General features: G+C 43.2%; 1 protein-coding gene across 1 annotated transcript in view; it reads left to right on the top strand.

Annotated features, from left to right (window-relative positions):
* Window positions 1-1,145: 1,145 nt before the first annotated feature.
* Window positions 1,146-21,674, top strand: part of si:dkey-87k14.1 (leucine-rich repeat transmembrane protein FLRT2) — a 37,471-nt gene continuing 16,942 nt past the window's right edge. The window contains exon 1 of the mRNA XM_061063144.1: window positions 1,146-1,291. The gene's annotated coding sequence lies outside the window, so the exon portion shown is untranslated. The remainder of the gene's footprint in view (window positions 1,292-21,674) is intronic.

Raw genomic sequence — 21,674 nt, forward strand, 5'->3', positions numbered from 1 at the left:
GACCGCGGGGGGGGGTCTTTATATCAATGCTACGTGTAGTTCAGCAGAATCACAATGTAAACTAAAGAGTGGAGAAGAACATACTGGAGAACTGAATTACGTGCACAGAGATCACAGCAGTTGCATGCAGACAGTCTATGGTCGTACAGCAATCGCAGGGAATAAAGGTCAAGTCCCCCTCCCCTCACTCGCTCCCTGTGAGATCTCCTGCATTCTCTCATCAGCTCACTCTGACTAAAAATACTTGAGGAGTGGCCAGAGAAGCTCTACATAAGATTGAAGAGAGAGTGACATTTTGCCTGACTGCATTCAGAATAATTTTAGGAAGTTTTTTTGTGAAAGCTCCATTGGAGATTCACTTTGACCCCCCTCACATACAGTAGTTCCTTAGTTAAGGAACTGAATTGGAGAGGCCCACAGTGATGACTAACTCATGGCTTATCACAGGTTGTGCTTCTTTAGAGTAGCGGCAGCAAAAGACTCCTTAAAGGTCTTTGGCCTGCAAGAAAACTTGAAATGCCTTGAAAAGTGACACCTGAGACCAAAAGATTTGCTATGTAAGCTGTGGATGCTTCACTTCTGAGAAAACATTTTCCTTCTTTGTGATGAAAACCTCCAGTTCAGTATTTGAACCTAATGTTTAACCTCAATGTTTGGGATGAAATTTTAACCTGGTCATCTTCTCATACAATGAATCATCTGATCTGCCTTCAGTTCTGCTGGAATTCCCCTTCATACAATCAGAGTCTGTGTGTTGTTCATGGTGCCCTCTGGTTGCCCTGTTGTTCTTTTAGAGAGTGAATCCCCCGAACACACTCCTTCACCACATTACAGTGTATGAAGAGTTGGGGGGGATTTTCTCTGTCTGCAGACATCACATGGTTCTCAGCTGTGACAGGAGGCTGCAGCAGCGCTCAGATCGCAGAGCTCCCGCGTCCTCAGCTGGCTTCCATCATCATCATCATCATCATCCACATTTCTTCTTTCCTGGTTCTTTTGCAGGCTCTGGAATCTCACCTGTGATCTCATGGCACAGGTCACAACGGAGGGAGGAGCAGAACAGGCAGGTCGGTGTGGATGAGAGGGAGAGCTCAGAGCTGCAGGGGACTGAGAGGAGGAGGAGGTTTCATCAGAGGGAGAGGACTGAGCTCTGAGGTGATCTATCCAAACAGAGGCACAAGCCTCTGTGCAGCTTCCCACCCGGGCTTGTAAAGTTCACAGATTACTTCAAGGAGCCAAAAAAAGACGACAAGGCGACTCCAACCCCACACCTGCTGACTGCACTGAGAAGGTAACCAGCTGCTTCATCTTCACTCCTTTCCTTTACTTCTGTCCCACTATTAAATCATCTTTTTCTTTTAAATCACAGCAGAGAACAATCCTGCCTCTTCTTCCCTTATTAATTGCTAATGTGTGAATAATCAGGATTAATCAGATAAGGCAGCAGACATTAAGAAAAGATTATTTTTAAACAGGAGAATTATTTATTTAATGGTTAATGATGGAATTATTTAAAAGAAATTGGCTTTTTATTTTAACTAGTGTTTAATCATTAAAAAGGAAGCATAATGTATGCAAACACATTTGAGGAAAAAAATTTGTTGTCATAGTTTCATGACTTCAAGAAACAGAAGTAAAAAGAATAAAAGAAGGGCTTTTAAACTTTAGTTAGGACAGTGGACAGAGTAGGAAATCAGGAGAGAGAGCGGGGAATGACATGCGTTAAAGGAGCAGCAGGTCCGCCGCCCACTTGGAGGACTTAAGCCTCTGTACACGTGGTGAGACATAACCGCGAGGCCATCTGTGCCCCCAAATCTGGCTGTTGGTTTTTCAAATCTTAAATTCTGGGACCAAATTTTCTACGTTTTAAAATATTTATGCAAAGAAACAAAACACTTATTAGTCTTTGCAGAAAATGTAACTGCCTGTACTCAATGCTGAGTTCCAGTGATGCAGCAGTACAGATCTGTTCTCATGAGAGAGGAACCTCAGTTATCACCAGATACAAGCATTCAGACAGGAAGAAGATTCTCCGGACAGGGTGTGTGTTTTCTGCTTCATCACACTCCTGATGATGAGGAGTACAGACTCGAGCTGTAACCACACATATTGTTTTTCTTTTCTAACCTGAGCCCAGCAGTTTTATTCACAGACATTTATTGATTACTCAATAAAAGGCGACTTGTACCGGCGTTCACTGCTCGTTTTAGAGAAGCTGCTTGTATTGAGTAAAAATCGAAGGCAGTTTATGTGTGTATGTGTATTCATAACACATATTTCTGCACATTTTCTCAGATTGGAGGGAGAGTGTTTCTTCACTAAACAATGGGCAGTTTACTTCTGAAAAACTTCTGTAGTCGGTGCTGTGAGACGATTACACGTCGGGCTGCATCCAAATGATTTCTTTGAAGCTGAAGTTTATCTGCAGTTTGTTTGGAGGCTGACGGAGAGCGTGCACAAAGTCACTGCTGACTACTGACGAGGAGCTCACCATTTGTTTCTCATAGTGTTACATTTATTCTTGCAATGGAATTCAAATTTTGCACAATAAGAACAAACACAATGAGCCTCAAATATACTGCCAACTAATGAACATATTGAAATAATGAGATGTCTGGATTTAAAGAGTATTTGTCTGATATTTACATGAAACCTCCAAAAGGCTCCAACAGCACAAACCCTTCCGAGAGGTTAAAGGTCAGTGACTCAACTAGCTGAGGTGACACCTAGCAGACAGCTAGCTGCTCCCACCTGTCACTCAAAGAGGCCCCGCCCTCAGTTTAAGCTTTAATATAATCTAAACAGGTGAGTTGTATAAAAATGTGCCTGTACACTTTTCATAAATAGAGACCAAAACTGTTTTTGTACCAGGCTGTTTCATGTTTATTTCTGCTCTACAGTTGGACATTTTAACATGGGGCTCTATGGGGATTGACTCACTTTTGCAGCCAGCCTCTGGTGGACACTTGAGGAACTGCAGCTTTATTGCACCAACACATACTCTTCATTTTTAACACCTCTTAGTTTGATCACTTAACAAGGTTTTCTTAACTATACACTGGCTTTTAAGTTGATCTATTGTAATTCTGGTAAAGACTTGACTTAGGCTTGAAACATGAGGTAGAGTGTGCAAAAAAGATATTCAAACACCCATTACGTTTATTCATTTATGTGTAAGGTTAGGTTAGGGCTAAATCACAGGACATTCAGCTTTGCAGGGCCACCATGGATGTGACTTTTATCTTGTGTCAGACTGGGTTCTCTCTGCCATTTGACGTGGCTCTGTTGGGGATATCACACATCCCAGGCCGACAGCAGACACACTCTTTTTTTACGTCTGACAGGACGGTTTGGGGCATCTAATGAGCAAAAGATGAGCACAAGTATGCAGACAGATCTGCTCTCCGTGGGGCACTTGTCTTGGCTGGTGAGGCCGTTTAAAGTGGGTTCTGGCCCAAGGGCAGAGCTGAAAAATGCACGAGGAACACAGTGAAGGAAATGAAGAAGAGAGCGAGTTCTGGATCCTTCCTTGGGTATTCTCTTACATAAATGAGGCGAGACGGATTGAGGCTAAGCCGTAACTTTCTTTTTACAGAAGTTGCAGACTGTAGACACAGCAGGGGCGGTGAAATGTACCTCAATGTACTTTTTCATCTGCTCACTGCCTCACTTTAGTCTGTTTATGCCTTTGTATAGTTTTCACACCTGGAAGGAGAATGCATGCCAGAGATAAAAAATGAGCATAGATTGACAAAATGGAGAAACCTGGACTACTTAGTCTACACTCTGTCTCCCTCATGGCTGCATCTCTTTTTCACCAGAAGATGTTTGCGCACATATGCATACACAATCACATTAATAGTCCTAAGGTTAAATTGTAAATGGACTTGAGCACGTATAGTTCTTTTCTAGTCTTCTGCGCTTTTACACCGCAGGTCACACCGACACATTCACACACTGATGGCAGAGGCTGCTATGTAGTGTCCATCAGTATTAACTTATCCCCTTCATACACATTCACACGTCATTGATGAAGCAGCGAGAGCAACTTGGGGTCAAGTGAGTTGCCCAAGGACACATCAGACATGTAGCTGCAGGAGCTGAGGATTGAACCACAGACCTTTTGGTTGAGAGACGACCGACTCTACCAACTGAGCCACTGCAGCGCCCCAGTTAGACTTACAGTTTCACTCATTAACTCACTGTCTCTCTGACTCTTGTGAACAATCAGTAAAGAAAGCTTTTATCCTATAGTATCACTTTATCCTAAACTGCAGAAAGTGTTGTGCTACCTATCTGTCCAGAAAGCTCGAAGGAGAGCTAATGCTAACAATAGTTAGCTTGATACTAAAGCAATGTTTGTATAGTTTTTGCATAGTATGTGTTTATCAAAATAGGGGTTGAAAGTTCAGACCTGCAAAAAAACAGAAGTTCTCCAGCAGTTTTGGTTGTTTTGGTGAAACTGAACCTCACAGCGCTGAGCCAGCTTTGGTCCATTGGCTCTTTAACTGGTGCAGAAATGGACAGTGAAGCCCAGATTTTCGACGTCTCTTTGGCATTCCTAGTTGGCGTTTGACTCGACATTTTGTAGCACATCTTGTTTCTCGAACAATGACTCATTAACACAATTTCTCATATATCGATTGACGATTTCTTTGGAAGAATTTCCTGCCAACCCACTCCATGGAGTGTAAAACGTGTAGATCTGTCTGCTGAAAGTCGGGCCATTGTGGGAGGAGATTCTCCTCCTTACAGTGAGAATATTTGTGTGTTTTAGAAATGTTCAATCTGTTAAAGAATTAAATCATGAGGGGGAGAGATGAATGGAGATTTATCCTCGTAATAGAATGCACAATTTCCTCTCACACTTTACAAGTATTTCCCTGTTTGAGCAGAGGTTCATGTTGTTTTTCTGTGAGAGTACACACTGCAGACTTTATGTGCTCTTACACAATGTTTCCTGCCAGGCTGTTAAACCATATTATCACCAAGAGAGCGTGGGATGAGGTGAAAACACTGGAACGGTACTGAACTCTGTATAATTGCCATTTTTTGGAGGTTTTCTGGAAGAGCACTGCAGGCAACTGGTGGTTTGTGTTTTGAGAAGACGCTGCCAAGACCCAAAGCAGAAACAGAGGAAGTGGCAAGGTCTGCCAACGGCTGCGATGCATCGAATCTTTAATGAAAGCTTAGAGTCCCAATCAGAGAGGCGTGTGTTGTGCCAGCTGAATTATTTCCCTGTATTAGCAGGCCCGCAGTCAGCCGCTACCTTAGATATAGATGCCAAAACGCTCATTTATGGCTCATCTGTGGGAATAAACAAAATCATACAATGAGTCATAAACAGCTCCTTTCTTGCTTTGCTCTTTCCCCTCAGCCGAGGAGACAAATGGCTTTTATTGGATCATAACTCACATTGTATTGTTTTATAATGAAATGACAGTCAGGAGAGTTTAATTATCCTCCCATATAAAAAACATTCACATTCTGGTGCAGAGGGAGAAAACACAGGCGTGTTTGTGAAGCCAGACTCAGTCTATTAGTGGGCCAAAACCCGCCGCTGAGTTCACTGTCCTTTGGAAAAATGGAAGTCTAATCAGGGCAAAATCTGGTCTTGTGGTTTTTTTTAGATGCCGTTGATTTGTTCATAACATCTTTATTTAGTTAAGCTTACAGTTTTTCCCATTTTTTGTTCAGTTTGTTTTGTTTTTCTACATTTCTGCGGTTGATTTATGTGAGTAAGCTGTTTCAGCTTTTAAACACAAAGGTTAAACCAGGCCCCTCCTCCTGAGCTCATGACCCCCTAAGAGCGCTCACTCACTGCAGGACGTAGTGTGTACGTTTACTGCTTGTACCTACGCAGCAAGCTACCGCACGCTAGCACAAGCTAACCGGCGGTGTTTGTCACCTGCTTGTCCAACAGGAAGCAGACCAACTCCACAGCCATGGGTAAAAGCCAACAAGGTTCATCTTCGTTTTAGAACAAGTTTTATCCACTTGGCATTTCACCTCTCTGTGATTATGACTTCTCTTTTTTGTGCCAAGTTGGTGTCCCTCACAAAGCACCAGTTTGAATCACGTCCAATCGCTGAATTGTATCCACTCCCAAACTCACCTGCTGCGCTGTCATTGGCTGGAGGAAACACACCAGCTCCCCGCCCAGAAACTTCCCGAGTCAACCAAAACAAACCAGAACAGTCCAGAGGACAGGGTCGGCTGCACTACTTTTGTAAAAGTCTATATTTTATTTTTCTGGAAAAATCTACTGACTCTGTTTTTGATAAATAGTGACCATCTATGCCTGAGACATCATTTTTTTCCCCTGTGCGTATGACAGTTGCAGCGTATTCTCTGTGTCTGTTTGGAGCGTCGGCAGTGCAAGTCCTCGTGTGTCATCACCACTCAGAGACAAACGAGTCCTGCGACTGTAACGTCCGTGCATGGAGTAAAAATGTTGGATAAATGGAGTGGGGGTATTATTTTGGGGCACCTCCAGTACCCCTAAATATAACGGTCTACTCACAACATCATGCTCTCTGCTCTCCTAGGATGCCGAGGTTTTTTGCAGATGTAGATGTGACACCGAGCTGTTATTAATGCAGGGATCTCCGCATCATTTGTGTTTGCAGGATTTGTCTCTCTCCTCATTGCTTTTTCATTTAATAGAGGATCTCAGTAATGATAGGATGAGACATCTTTTGAAAGATTAATATGGATTCTGCAGGATTTACTGAGGGAGTGATATAAATATTATATGAGTCAGTTTTCCAGAAAAGATTCTAAAGAGCCGGCGTCATCAAAGCCCAGGTTGGATTTACAGGAGTCACAAGAAAGGAACTGTGGTGAATTCTGATTAAACTATAATATATTATGAATACAAAGTTGAGGATTTTACCTGGTTTAGCCCACAGACTGTATCAGTGATGTTAGCCATTGATATATGAACCGCCTCTCTGGAGCGTCAGCCTCCTCATATCAAAACCTGAACCTGAACTAAATGTAAATGTGATATCATCGCCTCCTCTTGGTCTATAGCAGCAGCAGCTCATATATCATGTGATAAACATACATGTGATGTGATGTGGAGAGAGTCACAGAGGAGGAGGCGTCCGTCTGTTTGTTCAGCGGCTCACACTGCATGAAGACACAGAAACACACAGACATCCACACATGCACCATGATGTGATGTTTCCTTTCAGCCACATTTAGAAATGTAACAACTAAAAAAGTATTTATAGTTTCAAACACAAAAACAATCTTGCATTAAAAACATATTGCAATATACGGAAGACTTTTAAACCAACGAGCTGTACAGTAATCTTTTTAAATTTGTCCTCTCATGAAAATACTCTCCCTGCATGTCTACGGTGGAATATTTATTTTCTCATAAGAAACTAGAGTATAAAACAATCTATTGTAAAGCAGACTTTTTATGTAATTAAAGTCATTAAAACCTGTTTGAAGCCAGAGAAAATGCTGAGCTGCAAAAAAGTATTTATCATTGTTTTATTATTCTCTTTAGAATATCATCTTTTCTTTTCTTAAATATATTAATATATAAATGGGTAGACATTGTCAAGGATATGTGGGTGCACACAGAGCTGCAGGATCCTCATTCATCAACAGAACTGTCAATCATGACGTGTCACGCCTTTTTATGGCATCAAAATAAATAATTGAATTTGAACTTCAAAATGAACACTTGGACATGAATCAGAATGATAAAATCTTTAATGACAGACACCATGTTAGTTTGACCCATGTCCAATCTGTTAACATAGAGGAGGCGAAGCTTGTTGTCCAGACTGCAACCTGTCATGTAGCTGTCGTGTCATTTGTCATCTTTTTATAGGGTCTATGATCGCAGCTCACCGGATGTCCGTGCTGCGTCTGTCGGCGTGCCCGGCGAGAGCGACAGCGTCCTGACTTATGGCATCCATCTCCTGCTTTAATGGAGATTGTGTTAGTGCTCTGTTTGCTTAGGAAGGCTTATCCTGGCTTTACTTAATATGAGGAAGTGTGTGTGTGTCTGTGTCTGTGTGTGTGTGTGTGTGTGTGTGTGTGTGTGTGTGTGTGTGTGTGAGAGTTGGGGGGGTAGGGGGCTGGGGGGGCGGCTGACCTGCGGGCTGGAGCTGAGCCGTGCCAACACAAACTGACTCACTTCTTGGAATCTTTTTAATTTACGTCAATAAATCAGAGGACGGAGGAGAGGCCAGCCAATCTGCTGAAACCCTATACACACCACATGTGGCTCTATGTGTGTGTGTGGGTGTTTTTATTTGGTAAAGTCACTTTATATGTACAAACTAAGTGCGTGTGTGTGTGTGTGTGTGTGTTGATTTTTATAGGTGAAAGCAGCCTCACTTTAGCTTTATGTGTGAGTATATTCTCCTGTCACCTCCGCAACACTGCAGTAAAGCTTTCAAAGCATGTTTGACCGCTTGTGAAATGTAAACAGCCTTAAAGGTCACATATAACGCAAAATACATTCCTAACACTAATATGTGTCACTAGTCTGTCTACAAACCCTCCAATGATGAGAAAAGTCCATCCTCTCCGTCTTTTGCCTGCTCCACTTTTCAGAAAATGTGTGCTCAAACAGGCCGTTTGGAGATTTTCCCTTCATGACATCACAAAGGGCAGTAACCCCTCCCCCAGGTGGGTGACACTCCCACAGCTAGGTGTTTGTTCTGCCCTCTGAGTCTGCCTTCTCACAGTAAACAATAGGGCATGGAGCGAGAAAGCCAGAGCCAACCCAAATCTCAACTGAGATGAGTGTTATTATTATTATTATGGCTAAGAAAGGTGACCATTTTTACCTCTGTTGAATTTTTGTAATATGGGTCTGATATAATTTGGGGTAATTTGCAGTGGGTGTGGTTTTACCTTCTTTTAACCTGTGCGTTAGTGTGGCGGGAGGCAAGAGGCTGAGTGGGTTTGAATACTTTCTGTTGACCAGTATCATCATCATTATCCTTATCGTCACTGTAATAATTATTATCATATTTTGGACTTTGAATTTTATTTTCATACGAATGAGTCCCAGATATAGTAAGTCACTAAGTCTCTGAGCAGCATTCTTCAATCTTAGCCGCCACAATGATCCCACTGCTCACTTTTAAAGTCAAATGCTGAACTTCATCTGTGCAATGACCCACACAGAGGCTGATTTTTCAGAACAAAGTTGGAGCTTTGTTTGTGCTGTTGGATTTGAATGAAACTCCGTCATCCATATTTGAAAAACCTGCCTGTGCACAGACTGAAACTGAGCCTGTGAACCTGAGTGTGACGGCTCCCGCAGGAACACGATCATTATCACAACTTACAGCATGGCAGAGGAGCCGAAACTCCGGCTGAAACTTTCTGACATTATTTTGTCAAGTTTCTGCAGTTGTTCCATTTCTAATGTAATGTAACCCTCGGACTGGGAGTGTACGAGCACAGCTGCAGGGTAGGGTTGCATGTTTTGGCTGCAGGCGGTGCAGGATCTAGCCTTTGGCCTGGAAGCCACACATCCTGAGTTACAAGCGTCTGTCATCCGTGTTCAGGTTCACTTTAAAGTCTGAAGAGAGGAAAATACAGCAAACCACGTTTTACCACTGGAGGAAAGTGCTGGTGTTAATGACAGCTGGGAGTGTGTGGCACTTTACAGAGGTGGGGGGGGGGGGGGGGGGGGGGGGGGGGGGTTGTAAGTAGAGCACTGTAAGACAACAGAATGATGTATGGGTGTCAGTGTTAGGAGGTCTTTTCCATTAAAAAGGTCTTAAACGCTACATGATCTGCAGAGAGGGTTTGTTTTGTTTTGTCTTATTCATGATTAAGATTTGTCTTTAAAGGACATAACTGCTGTAAAGACAAAGAGCATCTTTCAATCATCAAAGCAGCTGAAATCATGTTCTTAAAGATCTCATTAAATGTGTCCTAGCTTTCATTTTTCTTTCATAAAAAAATCTAAATTAATAAAAAAATGGAGTAAACTTATGTTATATATAAATTGTTGAGTACTTACAATAGCAACAGGTAAGTATGCCAGAGAAATCCCTAATTTTATATTTGTTATGGGACGTGTCTTGTCATGGACACAGCCATGACAGAGCCGCCGTGACAGACACGACATGTTTATCGTTGCCGTGGAAACACCGGATGTTAAGTCAAAGACTGCTACATAAGGAAGCGGGAGCTGCTAATAATAAGCTGCTGTTTGTGCTGCTGTGATAAAAACGTCCTGTAATTTATACTCAGATATATTAGCTCGTCGGTAAACATATTCTCTTCCTCAGGTCGGTTTCACCCGGTCGTCATGACTACGGTCAACTCGGGAGCTCGTTTTCATCGGGGGTGAGGGGCAGGGAGTAGTATAATGAACTTAACCTCCCCATTAACACAGACAGCTTACACTTCTTTAATAATGTTACCTCCCGAGTTCTCTATGGCCAGGCTGAATAAAACCTTTTCTACATGTCCCCTCCTTGAACACGCTGTGTCCAAGTGTGTGTCTGTGCATGACGCCTCAGACTATTACTGAAAGAAACCTGGGCGAAAAACATTAAGTGTAGAAAGTGGAAAGACCTGGAAATTCATCAAAAACTATCCTAAATCTTCTCAGTTTTGTGTTAAAACTCATCACACTTTCAACCATTTTCCAACTTTTCTCTCATGGAACAGAAAAATTAAACGACACCATTAAATCAGAACTTAAAGCCCGCGGTTGTTCAGGTTACCCATCAGTCTCAAACTCACACACTCTCCTGCCTGACTTGTTGGAAGCAGGCAAGCAGTTATTTCTACTCCAGCAGCTCACATCGTTTCACTCTGTCTTTTTGAGCTCCTCATCATCTGTGACAGCTGTAATTCTCCACTTCTTGACAGATGATTCAGCTCTGAGTATTTTTTCTGCAGAAATAACTGTGGGATTCAGGAGTTGTTTTGGATTTAGTTCACTTGACATGAGTTGATTTCCCCCGTTGGCAGCAGAAACACGTTACACCTGCCTTCAGACTTTATTGTTGGTCAAACTGGACTCAGAAATCCCACTCCATCAGGGTGGAACAAACTCTAAAGAAACAGACCATAAGACCAGCAACAGATGGCCGACAAACAACCCATAATGCATCACTCTGTAGGTACCAGTGTTTCCGTGGAGCTCTCTCCATTCAAAAGGAAATCTGATCTTTTGAACATGTCATTTTATGATTTTTTTAAAATATAGATTTAGATCTGAAGCGTTGTGTCTAAAGCGTGTGAGTGCCAGTTAAACAAAGTAGTTAGTTAGTAGTAGTTACTGCAAAGAAGTTGGATAAGGTCCCTTGGTTATACATAGGTGTGTTTTGGACGCAACATGAATACATCCAATCAGAGTGCAGAACAGATTTCTTTATTGTTAAATAGATGAACTCTGGTCAGCTCATTTCACTTCTCTCCTTTCATTTTGATTCCAGTTTAGTTCAGGTATCATGTCGACTGAATATAGGTTGATTTACGAATGCTTAGTTTCAGTGCCAATCTTGGTGCAAATGTTGTGATTCAACGCACAAAGCACACATCCGGTGCACTTCTCCTGTTTAATACCCTCTGAAGACATGAACTTCCCTTTTATATGTTTTTTATTTGACTCAAGTCAGTGTAATCCATAAAACATCCACACTGTAACGTATACTGTTGTGTTCATGCTCAGATGTTCTGTTTCTTCATAAATGCTGGAGGACTTACAAAGTACACATCCTCTCCCAGAATCAATATGTCATCCTGGTCATTAAGATGAAGGCGGCGGTCCATTCTGCTGAGGCCAAGCCTTCACAGCACTCTAATGAAGCTCTGGGCCTCGGCCATGAGCTCTCACACAGCGTGAAGACTCGATGAGTTTGAGTGGAACTCCAGTTAGAAATCCAGCCGCTAGCTTCACTCTGTAAACGGCACAATAATCAGTCTTTTACCAGAGGCCGGGAACACTCTGAAACACGGTCTGCATGTGCAATGAGTGTGGAAGTGAGAGCGCTGTAATGTATGTGTGGAGCTGCAGGCGCGGTGTGTGGGTATTTCTCTCCATGCTGTTTGCTTTAGAGTGGCTAATGTGGTCGTCAATCTCAGGGCCCCAGCCAAAAACAAGTGTGGGCGGGCTATAAATTACTTTTTAGAACTTCCTGGGCAGCAGAGACTGCAGACTCAAAAAATAAGCAGCACATTCTTCTGAATGTGAATCATTTTCAAGTCACCCCAGCAGTCTCGCACATGGGAAGATTTAACCTCATGGCAGAGATGTGATGAGCTGACATGTTGGTTAAAGTTTCAGCTTAATATGTGCAGCACTGAAGTCAAGACACATTTTCCCAAGTGGACAATAAGTGTACTGTATCATATGGAATCCTATATCGTATCCTACTGTAGCCTATCGTATCTCATCGTATTCTATGATGTTGTATCGGCAATTTAAAGCAGCAGTAGCTCAGTCTGTAGGGGCTTTGGTTGGGAACTGGAGGGTCGCCGGTTCAAGTCCAGGCGAGTACCAAATCTTGAAGTTGGTCTAATAGAAATAACTCTCCATGCCAGCAGGCTGCGGTTGTCCGTTGTTATGATACGAGAAGACCATTTTCACACCTTTTGTAGGGCACCACTCGTATTATAGGTAGTCTACTAATGGAGAATAATGTCTGATAAAAAGTTGAAAATGGTGCTGCCGTTTTCAGTTCTTGGTCTTTTAGTGGAAAAAGAAAAGAAGAGGCGGAGGAGACAAATAAGGAGAAACCGCACTAATGGGTGAAAGAATGATATGAAGGATACTACAGCGGCATGCTCAAGGGGCTTTACTGAACCTGTGTCGAGAGCTGGAGAGAAATGAAACCTCTGAACAGCCAATCAGAGAGATTCCTCTCACCGACCGCCGGCGCCGATTCAATATGTCAAATCGTCCGAAAAAAGGCAGACGGGGGGGCCGAACACACCGCAACAACTAGGGCAACGACTGCTCACCGACGGTCCAACTAAGATCGACGACCAACGATCTCCTTGGTGTGTCAGGGCCTTAATGTATCATAACGTATTGCATCGTGTATCTATGAAACTTTTACATTCATTGATTTTAATTTTGTCAGCAGTGTAGTAGTGTTAGTTTTTCTTTAGTGTTCATGTATTTGTCAGAATTCATCTAGATTGATGTTTGTAAAGTCCTTCATAAAGTGGGCTGTTAAGTCAACAAATGTCTGATGAGTCTATGACCCAGGTGTTGGTGATTACATATCACCAACACTATATTACAGACAGGAGGATCAAACGAGGAAGATAAAATCATGGCACCGGGAACGAAATTAATAAACTTAATCAGTCTATTTTTACTCTTATTATTAATCTTTTCCAAATCACAGAACTGATATACAGTCTTTTCTAGCTCTATACTTCCTGCTAAATATTTCTGCACTATAGATTTTGATTCATTTCCTCCTTAGGAATAATTTGCAGCCATCATATAAGAGGAGCAAACAGTTAAATAGCGCACAGCTTTGAGCGAATCTTAATAAGTCTGGTCGTGACACTTTTCTCCTGCAGCTCATGAGGTGTTTGAACTTCATGTCTAATCCCGCTGCCGTCTGAGATCTTTATGAATCATCAGAGGGCTGTAGTGTAGAGCTGCTGGGCGAGGGTTGCCACCAGACTCACCTCGTGTTTACGATCCTGAGCAGGGAGCAGACACAGAGGTGCAGAGTGCTGACAGCTGCTGGGTCCACAGGGCTCTCTGTGATAAGAGCACTCAGTGTGGGAGGAAGGCAGCAATGTACTGTACCGAGCACCGACAACCTGCACGGGGAGCACTGAGGGGATTAGAAACTAGAGAGAGAGTCTCATCCTGACAGGAGAGAAGAGCTGCTGTGTTTGATTCAAGGAGATTGAATCATCGGAGATCTTTAGGCTTTCATTTAAAATAACCCTAACCCATCTTTGACAGGAAGAGCCAATGACAAACACTGAACTGAAACAGGTATTTGAAATTAAAAAAAGAGATATCTGTGCCCAATCAAAGGACAAACGCCCAGTAAAGAAATCTCCTATCCCAACAAGGAGAACAGCTAAAACAGAAAGGAGAGTCTGCAGAGCGATGTCAGAAAGAGAACAGGAAGGGCAGAGTCGGGGCGAGTAGCCAGTTCAGGCTAGAGCTCACCCCTGCCAAGTATTTTCAAGGGTGTTACAAGGCAAAAAGGTCTGAATCCTTTTGAAATATCATCTTCAAATGTTAGCTCATTGCATCGACAATTATCTCTATTTATGGATTCTGCATTAAAAGAACCTGCAGGCACAGGACTGGATTCTGGTCTTGAAAGTGTTGAGGCTCACGTTTGTGGTCTGAGTGTCGTCCACGAAGGTGTCAGTGGGCGTCGGCTGCACGCAGGAAATCAGTCCATGTCCAAATCAAAGGAGACATGATGACACGATGCAATCCTGGAATGCCTCATGTCATCAGTCATATTTCAATGACTTGGCTTTAACTAAATGTCTGTAAACAAAGATCTGAATACAACATCTCAACACATCTCCATTCTCGCTGCTCAAATTGCTCACCGGATTGTAAACAAAGAAAGGATTGTCCTGAAGTCCTTTATCTCCAACTGTTGGCTTCACCAGGAGCTCCCAGAGGACGCTTCACTGTCAGACGATGGTTGAAGAGTTCAGAGATTGCAGTTGGAAACATGTTCAAGCCTCTGATAGTTAAGTTGTGTAAAGATATTTCTGGGACATTTTTTGCCTTTATTGGATAGTACGATAAAGAGCTGAAGAGAGAGAGAGGAAACGTTTGGGAGCAGAGAGTGGAGGACGACGAGCAGCAAAGGGCCGAGGTCGAATACGAGCCCACGGCTGCTGGGATCAGGACTCATCATGGGGCACGCGTCATATCTGATATCAGTGGCCCATCTGGAGATGTCATTATGGATATATTCACATATGCAGAAGTTGATGAAATAAATACAAAAAAACAAGGAGAAAAAAGTAGTCACCTCATGGTAAATGAAGAAAAATACATCTGATCCTGCTTTCCTCCAGAGTTAACTACATCAGTCCATTAGCAACAGTAGATTATTAAAGTGAGTTAAAGTGACAGTTCGAGCGGTCAAAGGGCGAGTGGAGGCATAAGTTTTACAAACTTGTTCATCAAAGAGTGTCACCTTGAGGAAGCAGACATGGCTGCAGACTTGCTCAAATGCCAAAAAAGTTTAGATTTTGATGTAATAAAAATGTGGCGTTTGAGCAAATGTGCGTACATGTCTTCTTCCTCAGTCTGCTGTCTTTGCACTGCCCTTCACCTACACGATGTTCCTATATCTACCTCCGTTTTCTAATTCAACCTCTTCTAAGCAGAGGTGCAGCTTGTCAACATGGCCGGCAACTGCTTGGGGCCCCAGACTAGTAGGCGGCCCCTGAGGGCTCACAAACTTAAACCAAAGCAGTGGGCCAAAATTTGCAACAGTAGGAAACCTCCTTAACTCTCGTTGTCCTCCTAAGTATTGCAGTGAAAGTTTGTAAATGAAAGCAAACAAAGAATAATGAAGAGGAATTATCTGTGTATAGGAGAGATAAAAGAAACAGGAAAAAAGAGGAAGAGGCGTTAGCATTGGCATACCGGCGGATGAACGCTCACGGGAGGGCCGCCCGACTCTAGAATCACCACTGCTTCTCAGAAATAATCATAGTTGTCGTCCACTCTTCACGAGTGGGCAGGTCGGCAGCATCTCTTGACTCATGCCTTCATCAATGACCAGGTTACTATGGTTATTGACATTTCTATTAACACTGTGACAATAAGAACACACTCCATAATGTTTCTGTGAGGAACCTCAGGCTCAGGTTACGAAGATGCCTATAGGAGGTGAAAATCATTTTTGAATCAATCTGAATTGACAAAATCTATCAATCTGACAAAAGAATCCGTCAACAAGTGAAGCTTTGATAAAAACAGGAGTCTTGGAAAACTCCCTTTAATGTTGAGTTATTGTAGTTTGAAAAACTTAACATGATGCACATTTAGCGTATGTCTTTAGCATTTTGAAAAGTTTACCTCTGAAAGCTGCACTGTATTTGAAGATGATGTGTGTAAAGATGGTAGGGGGTTAAATAAACAGGACGTGTTCTCTGACCTGCAGCTGTTCAGATGGGAGCGCCGTCATGTAAAGACTCTTCATTAGTGGAAGCTGCTGAGAGACGGACACACCGCTCAGACACAAGAGTTACTTTACTCTGCTGCCAGCCGGGGCCTCTGATGGGAAATACCTCCGTGTTATTTTTACCTCCAACCTCCTCACCCGTCCTACTCACCCCTCCAGGCCTACACACACACACACACACACACACACACACACACACACACACACACACACACACACACACACACACACACACACACTCTTATATGTCAGTACATTACTCCACCATCCACTCTAAATTCTCTAAACACAATACCTGGTCTTTTTTAAGGGTTAAACATTCCTGTGGGGAGGGGGATAATAATCAAAACAATAGTAGTCCCCCAACCCCCCCAGACTAGGATCATGAAGGAGGCCGAGCTGCTGGTTCCTCTCACACAAGTGAAAGAAGTCTTTCATTAAAACAAGTCTTTCTTTTATTGACTCTATCAGTACTGGACCCGAGCAGAGTCCTGACCCGGTGAGGAGCCGGGCTGCCTGCTCTGGAATGTGTGTGTGTGTGTGTGTGTGTGTGTGTGTGTGTGTGTGTGTGTGTGTATTCAGGTGTATTATGTGTGTACAGAGAGCATACCTGCTGATAAGAGCGTACATATAATGCCTGTGGATTTCTGTTGAAGCTGTTTCTGGTAAAAGAGAGTTCACACTGCTGTTGTTAAAATGCCCGATGTTCGATTGGACGAAAGCAAAGTTGCAGGATTGTGTACAACGTTTAATTGTTGACATCACTGGATGAATAATTAAGTTACTTTTTTTCTCTGGCTTGTTCCTAATTTTTAAAAACTGCTTTTTTGTGGCATTTTAGCCCAATCGATGGATGTGCGGGTCCACGCACCCAGGAGTCACTTCTTTGATGCCCAGAGTATAGGTACAGCTTCACAGCACCCTGACATGTCTAACAGGTCAGGTCACTTCAGTAGAAAACAGAAACTTCTCCTGAGGACTCGAGCACTTGTTTTTTCAGAGACTGAGCTGTCTTAGAAACACACCTCTCACACACCGGTAACAAGCATCAACGTGAGCTCGGCCGGGCAGATATTTTTAGTTTATGCAGAAAAAAAAAACTTCATGTGAGAGAAGATTGTTCAGAAGTTGCAAAATGTGGTGCGCTGGTTGACAAGCACATCTGAGGCCGTCCTCTTGAAATCCCCTCTAAAGTAGATCATAAAAACCTAAGGAATGCTAAAAAGGATTGGATTGTGAGTGGGGAATAGGATTAGAATAAAAAGCAGGGAATAGGCTGATGTGGAGATCAATGGGCCGGGTTAGGTTTTTTGGTTGAGAGATGACGACTCTACCTGCTGAGCTACAGCCGTTAGTCAGTGGTGAGTTTGTTGTTTCTTTTTGTACACATTAGGTGTGGACCCTGTCCCTCCTCCCCTGCAAAAGCAAAGAAAATAATTAAATGATGCAAATCATGCGAAATGCAGTGCGCAGGTTGGCTTAGCTGTTTTGTCGTTTCCCATGTATGAAGGCTACAGTCAAGCTACTCCAAGCTAACGGCCCCACCTGTGGCTCCATGTCATTCCCCACTCTCTCCCCCTGACTTCCACGCTGTCCTGTCCAAATAAAGGCAAAGGTCCAAAGATGAATCCGTGCACACCATATAAGGAGTGTTGAAACCCTTCAGCAGAGGCAGATAAATAATGAGCACAGAGGGGCTGATCGTCTTAATGCTGATGTACGAGCGTGACGCTGCAGGTGCTGCCTCCACAGCTTCACAGCTCCTCTGTCATGATGGAGCAGACAGAAGGGGGGCAACGCTTTACAGCACAGGCTACAAACTGCTGATTACACACACACATACAGTCTCCTCTGGCTGGATACATGGTGTTATATGAACCTGGTTTGGGATATGGGATAACTAACGCAGCTTATCCAGCAGATTTAACTCTTACACACACACACTCGGAAACATCCATTCTGAGACAACGAGGGAAAGATAAAAGATACTGAAAGAGCCCATCTCTGCAGCTCTGGATTCAAGTAGTAACTTTGCTTTAAACATCATGTATTCTTAATTGTGCACTGATGTGATGATTTCTCTTTAGCTTCAAAGCTGGGCCTGAAAACTGTCATTTCATTACAGAGAAGAAATATTTCATAAATCTATTACAACAATATTCATACGCTTAAAAAAAGCTTCGAAGTGGGGTTCTTTTAGCCTAGTGGTTGGTGCGCGCATCCATGTATGGAGGCTGTAGTCCTCCAAGCGGGCAGCCCGGGTTCAAATCCGACCTGTTGCTCCTGTCCCGCATGTCATTCCCTACTCTCTCTCTCCCTGATTTCTGACTCTATCCGCTGTCCTGTCTCTACAATAAAGGCACAAAAATCCCCCCAAAAAACGAAAAAAAAAAGAAGGGGGAAAAAAAAAGCTTAGAAGTTGAACTTTGACCTGTGCTTATTAAATTAGGGTTGGATGTGGAGAGACGTCAAACAGCACGGAGTCGTTCTTCAGAGTGTGAGCGCAGGAAAGAGTATTTGTACCTTTTCCTCTAAAAACAGACGGTTGAGGCTAAAAGTGACACAATGAGAACAGTGAAGGTTGACGACTGACGTCTCACTGACAGACGTCTAAGCCATTACTTTGACAAGTTTAATACATCTTGACTGACTGACAGAAGTGACCTCCACAGAAATAAACACACTTTTTCCAAGGAGAGTGAACAAGGTTTTTATAATGACAAACACTCATTGGAAAGATTGTCAGACCTTGAATTAGAATGAGCGTTTAAAGGGCCCTTCAGATAGGATGCAGTGGGCGCGTTTTCTGTGTGTTGCACGGTATGCGAGCGAATCGCCCAATCGAGCTGAGTGCAGCGCAAGGCCGCGCTTTCTGTCCATTATTTGCTACGTTCGTCTCCTCCTCCTCAGCAGATGAAAGGTCGGGGCTCAACTGAATTGTGGACAGATACATTCACACCGTGCACCCAAAAAGTATTTCCCCGCCTATCGCTTCATGCATCTGGCAACTAGCGTCTTTGCTTTTTGTGCGTGCGCTCTTCTTCTGCTTTGCATCCTCCCCCGCGGCGAGTGCAGCGCACACATCTAATCTGAAAGACCGTTAAGTCCCACATCTTCCCCGTCTGCAAATCTAACAGGAACTTGAGCAGACCGTTCTCCTGATTTTACCTCCAAAATATCACATGCACGCTCGTAAAACAGGCGGATTCATTGGTCCAGGTCGGATTGTTTTTGCAGCACCTGAGAGTTTCTCGATGTCCTCTCTCGTCCATATTTCTCCAACATGTTTTAAACTTCATGAGCACATCTGTTGCATGTCTGTCAGTGCACATCTGAGTGTGTCTAATGAGAACAGATTGTAAAACCCTGTGAGGTAAAGTTATGATTCATTATTCCGTGTTGAATAAATAAAATGAAAAACCGATAAAAAATTTATTTTAAAAAGATAGACAGTGATAAATGTTCAGTTTCCTCTTTAGACTCTGACTCTTCCCGTGTGAGTGTGAAACAACATTTCCCTGATTCTAACTTCTCCCCCGCTCTGCGTGTCACAGCAGCTGATCCCAACCATATGTGATTCATCGGACGCAGCGCAGCCTCCATTAATCTCTTCACTCGGCCCTGAGCCACCTGACCAAGAATTATCTCCCCGGGTCCAACCCACTAGTAAATAATTGGAGCAGAAAGTGATCCTAGCTCATTAATAAAGCTGGGATTAGCATCAGTCACTGGCCTACTTACTGTAGAGACCACGCAGCCTGCAGCGAGGCAGAGGTGTGAAAAAACCAGACGGACAGAGAGAGAGAGCTGCTGAGGAGGGAAGAGGAAAGATTCAACATGTGTGACAAACAGGGGGATTTTCTCTTCAGACCGCTCTGAGCAGAAAGTTCTGCTCTGATTTCTTTAAATCTGAATATTTCATGTGACTGTAGGATGTTTCTGGAGATTTTTAACCCCTGTGACCTTTGTCCAGTGTAACCATGAGGCCTGTTTTTTTTTTTTAACTTGAAATAAGAAAACGTTAGTGATGTATTTCAAACAGACTAGGCTAACCTTCAGCCACCTGTTTGCAGTGTTTATGCAAAGCTAAGCTAACCACAGCCTGAAGACGTCAGATCCAAACAAGAAGCAAACAAGTTAACTTCTTCTCCTGAGTTTTGATTTATGCACATCAGGAGACATTTCTGCACGATGTCTGGAATCAAATGTGTGTCCTCTTGTCTCAGCTTTTCTGAACAATTGTCATCAAGTTGAATCAAATAGTTATCCTGAGGGAAATCTGAGAGGGCTCTAGACAGCAACAAACACTTTCCTTTTTATTTGTTTCATTTTGTGTAAAATACATTTTCACCCAAAGTGATTAAATGGAAGAGGTTAAGTCAGGAATTCACTCAAAATTCAAGCACTGAATTATCTATGGACGGAACAATGCTGCTTTATTGAGACAGCTCTGGTGAATGGTAAATGGACTTGAGCTTGTACAGTATAGCGCTTTTACACCGCAGGTCACACCTACACATTCATACACTGATGGTAGAGGCTGCTATGTAAAGAGTCCATCAGAACTAACTAATCCCATTCATACACATGCATATGAAGCAGCTTATGGAACAACTTGGGGTTAGGTGCCTTGCTCGAGGACACATTGGACATGTAGGTGCAGGAGCTGGGGATTGAACCCCCGACCTTCCAGTTGAGAGACTCTACCAACTGAGTCACAGCCTTGAAATGATGAAATTGGATGTCTAGGACTCTATTTTTGGTATCAAAACAGGTGTTGAGATTGTTCCATTTGTCCTATGATAATATCAGTGTTTAACATTCTGGTATGGTGACAACCCTAACTGTGACTCTGTGATTGTGTTTGTTGATTGAACGGACAGTTGAACAGTCTGCACTGCTCTGTCAGTCCATGCTGCTCTCCTGTGTGTGTGTGTGTGTGTGTGTGTGTGTGTGTGTGTGTGTGTGTGTGTGTGTGTGTGTTTAGATGCTGTATTAAAACCTGTTTTGTTCTGACTCTGATGTGTGAAGTGGATGTTTGTCCTCTGGCACACAGTTGGACCGAACGATAGGCGTCGGCCTCCACAGAGACAGACCTGTAGCAGAAGATGTGTCACTCTGCATAAACACACCTGATTGTGTGCTGTCATCAGACAGGAGGACAGTTTGTGCAGGAGAAAACCGAGAGATCTTCGACTCAAACAGCTGCAGCTCCTCTGTTCTCTCTTCTTCCTGTTAGATATTCCACTTCCTCCAGTCCTCCTCCCTCTGAGCTCTCCATCTGTCCACGCCTCCAGTCTCACTTTCTTCTCCTCCTCTCTCTTCCTGATTCTTCTCTCCTGCACGCCCGTCTGGTTGTAGCCAACTTCTTAAACTCTGCTGGATGTCAGATCAGGAAAGTTCCTCTGACCCAGACCTGCAGGTCCTGTTGACGTCCTTTATTTTCTCCCCGTCTTGTCTTTCCCTCTGTGTTCCATTTCCTCCTCAGAGAAGATGGAGTGTCTTCATTCATCTGTCCTCATTTTCATT

Source organism: Labrus mixtus, chromosome 18, assembly GCF_963584025.1.
Source record: "Labrus mixtus chromosome 18, fLabMix1.1, whole genome shotgun sequence".
NCBI lineage: Eukaryota > Metazoa > Chordata > Actinopteri > Labriformes > Labridae > Labrus > Labrus mixtus.